Raw genomic sequence first — 6,000 nt, forward strand, 5'->3', positions numbered from 1 at the left:
CAGACCCTGAATGAAACCAAGGTATTTCACCCCAAAATATATTTATTTGACATATTTTTTTAATGGCCCTGCAAAGCTGTCTCTTGTGGAGAAAATCTACATTCTGTAGCAAAACCTTTTCCCTTTTCAGGTCTTTTCCTAATCCAGGAGAGATTAAGAATCTGGCAACTTTTTAAGTTTGATAAGAAACATTTACCATCTATTCTCTCTGAAGCCTGCTACCTGGAGGCTTCATCTGCATAGTAAGAACCTTGGTCTCCACGGCCCCTTATCTTAACCCACATATTCCTTTTTACTGATTCTACGTCTTCAAATAATTTAGTTCTTTAAACTAATTGCCAATCAGAAAATCTGTAAATATACCTATGACCTGGAAGCCCCCACTACATTTTGAATTACACAGTTCATGTAATCAGCGAGCACCTAGCTTAACCCCATTCTCCTGAGCTCTGAAACTCTGAATCACTTTAATAGGTGCAGTTAGAGTTGGGAGTCAGCTGATATGTTGCTACCACCCACTCTACATCTACTTGTTGCACAACCCTCATATTCCCTTATATTGATTCCAGGTCCCACACTCCTGAACCAAACGAATGTATAACTTACATGTATTGATTGATGTCTGCCTGTAACTTCTGTCCCCCTAAAAATGTCTAAAATCAAGATACAACCCAACCATATTGGGCACATGTTCTCTGTACCTCCTGAGGCTGTATCACAGGTCATGATCTGTAACCCTGGCACAATAAACTTCTAAATTGAGACCTGTCTTGGATGCTTTTGGTTTACATATGATAATAAACATAACACATATTAAACTAACAGATATTAAAGAGACATATAAAGATATTAAAGATACAAATATCTTAATAACACAAAGTGACATTTTACAGGTGCTATTAAAAGGTGATTGTCCCAGTAAGAGATTTTATGAGCTAGGCATATTAACTTTATGTCAAAAAGTATCAAAAATACACATCATGAATACCAGGACAGATGAGAAAAGTAAAACTTATTATCTATCAGATAAATGAAGGAAAATTTCAATTTGTTTCCAAACTTTCCCTAGGCTGTTCCAAATAGATGTACAACTGGGGGGCCTAAAGAGACCTCAGAAAATATTTATCAGATCAGTCTTCTGTAAAATCCTGGTTCAAAGAGTTCACAAGAGAAATCCCTCTAATTGGGTTCAAGCCAATTAAGGATGGGCCTAAAAAAGCACTGAGGGTGGGGGTTCAATGGCACCCTAGATTATTAGTCTTAAAAACTAACCATCAAACAATTTTGTCCATGTTTACAATGGGCTGATGATTCTGATGTGCAAGTGAAATATGTATCTTTTAAAGACGTTGGTAGCAATGATGATGATGAATAACAGATAATAATAATAATAATAAATATGAATAATATCTAACATTCACTGATTGTTATGTTCCAGGCACTTTTCTTTAGACTCACTCACTTAATCTTCACAACAAACCTGAGAGATAGGTATGATTTTCATCAGATCCCAGATATAATTCAGAATACCTTTTACCTAGGTCATCATTTTATGACACCTGCTATGATACCGTGAAGCATGTATTTGGTCTTCAGTCCTGTTTCCTGGCATATATCTAAAGTCGTTAGAATCTCCAAAGTGATGTCTTTGTGTATGCTGATTGACGACAGCTGGCAGCCCCAGGTAGCTTCGTGATGGGGGCTGGTCACCAGAAAGACCAAGACATGATTAGAGGACTGGGACTTTCAAACTAACCTCACCCACACAAACACCTTTGGGGAGGATGGAGGGACTGAAGGTTAAGTTGACCGCTGATGACCAGTGGTTTAATCAGTCATGCCTACATAACGAAGCTTCATAAAAATCCAAAAGGACTTGGTTTGGAAAGCTTCCACACAGCTGAACATTTGGAAGTTCCTGGATGATGGAGCACACAGGAGGGCATGAAAGCTCCGTGCCTCTGCCCCCATATCTTGTCCCACATATTTCTTCATCTGTATTCTTTGTAATATCCTTAATGATAAACAGGTAAACATCAGTGTTTGCCTGAGTTCTGTGAGCTGCTTCAGCAGACCAATCAAACCCAAAGAGGAGATCATGGGAACCCCAGCTTGAAGCCAGTTGGTCAGAAATTCTGGAGGCCAGGACTTGCATCTGGTATCTCAAGAGGTGGACAGTCTTTTGGACTGAGCCCTCAACCTGTGGGATCTGACGCTGCCTCCGGATAGATAATGTCAGAATTGAATTGGAGAACACTAATTCTGCATCAACCAGTGTCTGCTGCATAACTGACTGCTTGCTAGTGTGTAGGGTTAAACCCCCATACATTTGGTCACAGAAGTCTTCTGTGTTGGTTGTTGCACCATGAAAGCATCACAAGCCATCATGATTTAGACCTGCTAGAATGCACGCCTATAGGTTACTCCCTTTGGTTGTTCTTTCCATATTCAATTCGAATGAAATACATATGTGAGAATTACTATGAAATACTTAACACCTTAGCATTGGTGTGACAACAGTAAGAGTTATGAATTATTGATTTCCCATATTGTGCCAAAAAAATTTCCATTATTTTCTCCATACTAGTGAGAAATAAAAATCCAAATCCCCCCAAAGCAACTGAAAGAATCCTCTCCCAGCCAAGAGGACCCCAGAGTAACCTTGAAAACTGAGTTATCTGGCCGGGTGCGGTGGCTCAAGCCTGTAATCCCAGCACTTTGGGAGGCCGAGACGGGTGGATCACGAGGTCAGGAGATCGAGACCATCCTGGCTAACATGGTGAAACCCTGTCTCTACTAAAAAATACAAAAAACTAGCTGGGCGAGGTGGCGGGCGCCTGTAGTCCCAGCTACTCGGGAGGCTGAGGCAGGAGAATGGCGTGAACCTGGGAGGCAGAGCTTGCAGTGAGCTGAGATCCGGCCACTGCACTCCAGCCTGGGTGACAGAGCGAGACTCTGTCTCAAAAAAAAAAACTGAGTTATGGGCCAGGACAGCACGGGAGATCAACAACCACATCCCATTATACCCCTTGTTAACGGCCAAAACGCTTTCTTCCCTAAGGGCTAAACAAAAATCAGCCTTTTCAAAAGACTCCACTGCTGATCTTGACTGCTTCCACCCTCTTTTGTAGTTTCAACAAAACAACTGACCAGCACTCCTTCCTGATAAGAGACCACCAATCAGAGTGGTTCTGGCCAGTCTACATGCAACTCATGAAGAGGTACGAAGTTCCACTGCACATGCACACGTTTCTCTTTTTACAAATATTCATGACTCCTCTGATAGAATATTGAATATGTACATTTGGCCACCCCACTCAGCATAAATTCCATTTCCTTTTTCTCCTCCTTTGAAGTGTCTGTTTCTGGCTTCTGACTAGAGGCTATGCTTCCCAGCCTGTCAGAATGGCCACCTTGCAGGCTGCAACCCTGTATGAGATATAAAGCTCTCCTTTCCAAATTTATGTACCTCATCATTCAAAAGTTAACACCAGGTCAGGAAGTGGCTCACGCCTGTAATCCTGATACTCTGGAAGGCCAAGGCAGATGGATCACTTGAGGTCAGGAACTCAAGACCAGCCTGGCCAATGTGGTGAAACCCCATCTCTACAAAAATCAGCTGGCATGGTGGCGCGTGCCTGTAATCCCAGCTCCTCGGGAGGCTGAGGCAGGAGGATCACCTGAACCTGGGAGGCAGAAGTTGCAGTGAACTGAGATTGTGCCATTGCACTCCAGTCTGGGTGACAGGGTGAGACTCTGTCACACACACTCACAAAAAGTTGCCACCACCTGATGTGCTTGCAGAAGTTCCCAAACTTTCTCAGTTCATGGCATGCTTAGTATCTGAGAAATATTTTCATAGCATCCTTAGGACAAAAAGAATACCTAACAATCCTATGTATTAAGTAGTTAGCTCCGAACAACTTAATAAATATTTATTTCCTAACACTTTAGTAACCATTTGAGGAACTTATACAGGTAAACTGAAAGAAAAAAATAGTATTTTATGTCATTTTTTACAACCACAATTATTTACCAATGGGATATACGTACATGTTGGGCACTGTACAACTTCTCAAATGTTGGAATTGGAAACTGTCGCCCTCATTTCCTGTTTTATATTGATTTTTGTGTAACTCTTGCTTTTTATCACAGTGCTACTGAAAACACAGTTTTGCAAAGACATATTATCCAAAGAAATGGAGTGTGATCTAATGTTGAAATGTTAAGCCACCTTGAGCTAGTAGTCTGTAGTGCATCCAGGAGACATTGTGTTTCCCTCAAAAACTTAAAATATCCCACAGTAACCCTGGGGTGTCTTGACACACAACTGGGAACTATGAGAAGAGCAAGAAGTAGTATGCACAGGGGTCAACAGCAAGGGCTCTAGAGTGAGATCACCTTCACTGAAATTCTGACTGTACAACGTACTGTGTGATTTGCGCAAAATTATGCTTTACTTTCTGCATCCAAAATATGGATATACTTGTACTACCTCAGAAGATTCTGCTCATGACTGTGCCTGCATATATTAATTAATTGAGTGTTTATTAGCTGTAAGACCAGGATGCATTATCAGTTAATTTTCCTGTCAAGAGGACATAATGCAGAAAATGTCCAGAGAGGGAATGCTGAGGCAGCTAGTGGCAAAAATAATGTTCACTTACTTACAAATTTCACCATGATCCAGTATGTGCTCTGGGGCTATGAACTTGCCCTAAAGTATGACTTCTTGTCATACCTAACTTTGCACGTGCATCAATGCAGAAACTGAGGTATACATCTACAAGTCAAACATAATGTCAGTTACTTACATAAATACTAGACTTAACACCTAAAAATCTGTTTAAATCCACAAGAATAAACAAAAATGAAAATTAAAAATAATAAGTAGAAGAACACTTCTATAGACTCCTAACTTTAAAATGACAGAGAACATTTTTAATTGGTAAAAGAAGATTATGCAGTTAAAAAAAAATACATACCCCAAATCCTTATATATGGAAAAAAGTTTTATTGTCATTTAAACTTAGTTTAAAAATACACCTATTTACTTTTAAACATATGACAAAATGACCAACTTCAATCATAATCATAGAAATACAAATGAAAAGGTGAAAAATTTTCATTGATGAGTTGGTAAAGATCAAAATGTTGGAAAATACACTTTTGCTAAGAGTATAAGGAAATAGGCACTCTTTTGCACTGCTTGTGAAAATGTAAAGGTTTAACTTCTTTGGTGGAATCTGATAATACCTATCAAACGTAAAATGACCATAATTTTGACTCAGAATTCTACTTCTAGGAATTTGACCTATAAACAAACTTGCATATGAGTTCAAAAACACACCCATATAATAACTCTTCTTCATCACTGTTCATAACAGTCAAAGATTTGAGGCAATTAAAATCCCCTTCATAAGGTAACTTGGCAGATTAATTATGATACATCTTTATATAAGTGCATTATCTGTCTGAGAAGAATTTGGTAAATCTGTGTGTACCTACATTGAAAGAGCTCTAAGACAAATTAAGAAGATCAAAGTGAAGAGCTATATTATAGAGTGTTATTTGGTTTTTGTTTTTTGGAAAATACATATATTAATGCAAATACATGCATTTCCTATCTGTTGAAGGAGACACAAAAAAAATAAAATAAAACCTGTCATTTCTATGGAAAGGCCCAGGGTAAGCGTGCATACCGCAGAGGAGAGACTTTTTTCTCCATCACTTATGCTTTCATACTGCTTAAATATGCTTAACCAGGTACACATATTACTTTTTTTTAATTAAACTTTTTATTTTGAAGTAATTTTAGACTCACATGCAATTATAAAAACAGAGAGATCCCATGTAACCCTTATCCCGTTTTTCCCCAATGGTATCTTGCAAAACTACAGTACAATATCATAACCAAGATATTGGCCATCCTGGCTAATACAGTGAAACCCCATCTCTACCAAAAAGAAAAAGAAAAAAAATTAGCTGGGCATGGTGGCG

General features: G+C 39.0%; 1 protein-coding gene across 1 annotated transcript in view; it reads right to left on the minus strand.

Moving 5' to 3' along the window:
• Nucleotides 1–6,000, minus strand: part of SLC41A2 (solute carrier family 41 (magnesium transporter), member 2) — a 156,479-nt gene that overhangs the window by 111,660 nt on the left and 38,819 nt on the right. The window lies entirely within an intron of this gene.

The sequence above is a fragment of the Colobus angolensis genome, unplaced genomic scaffold, assembly GCF_000951035.1.
Source record: "Colobus angolensis palliatus isolate OR3802 unplaced genomic scaffold, Cang.pa_1.0 Scaffold10, whole genome shotgun sequence".
In the NCBI taxonomy this organism is placed as follows: domain Eukaryota; kingdom Metazoa; phylum Chordata; class Mammalia; order Primates; family Cercopithecidae; genus Colobus; species Colobus angolensis.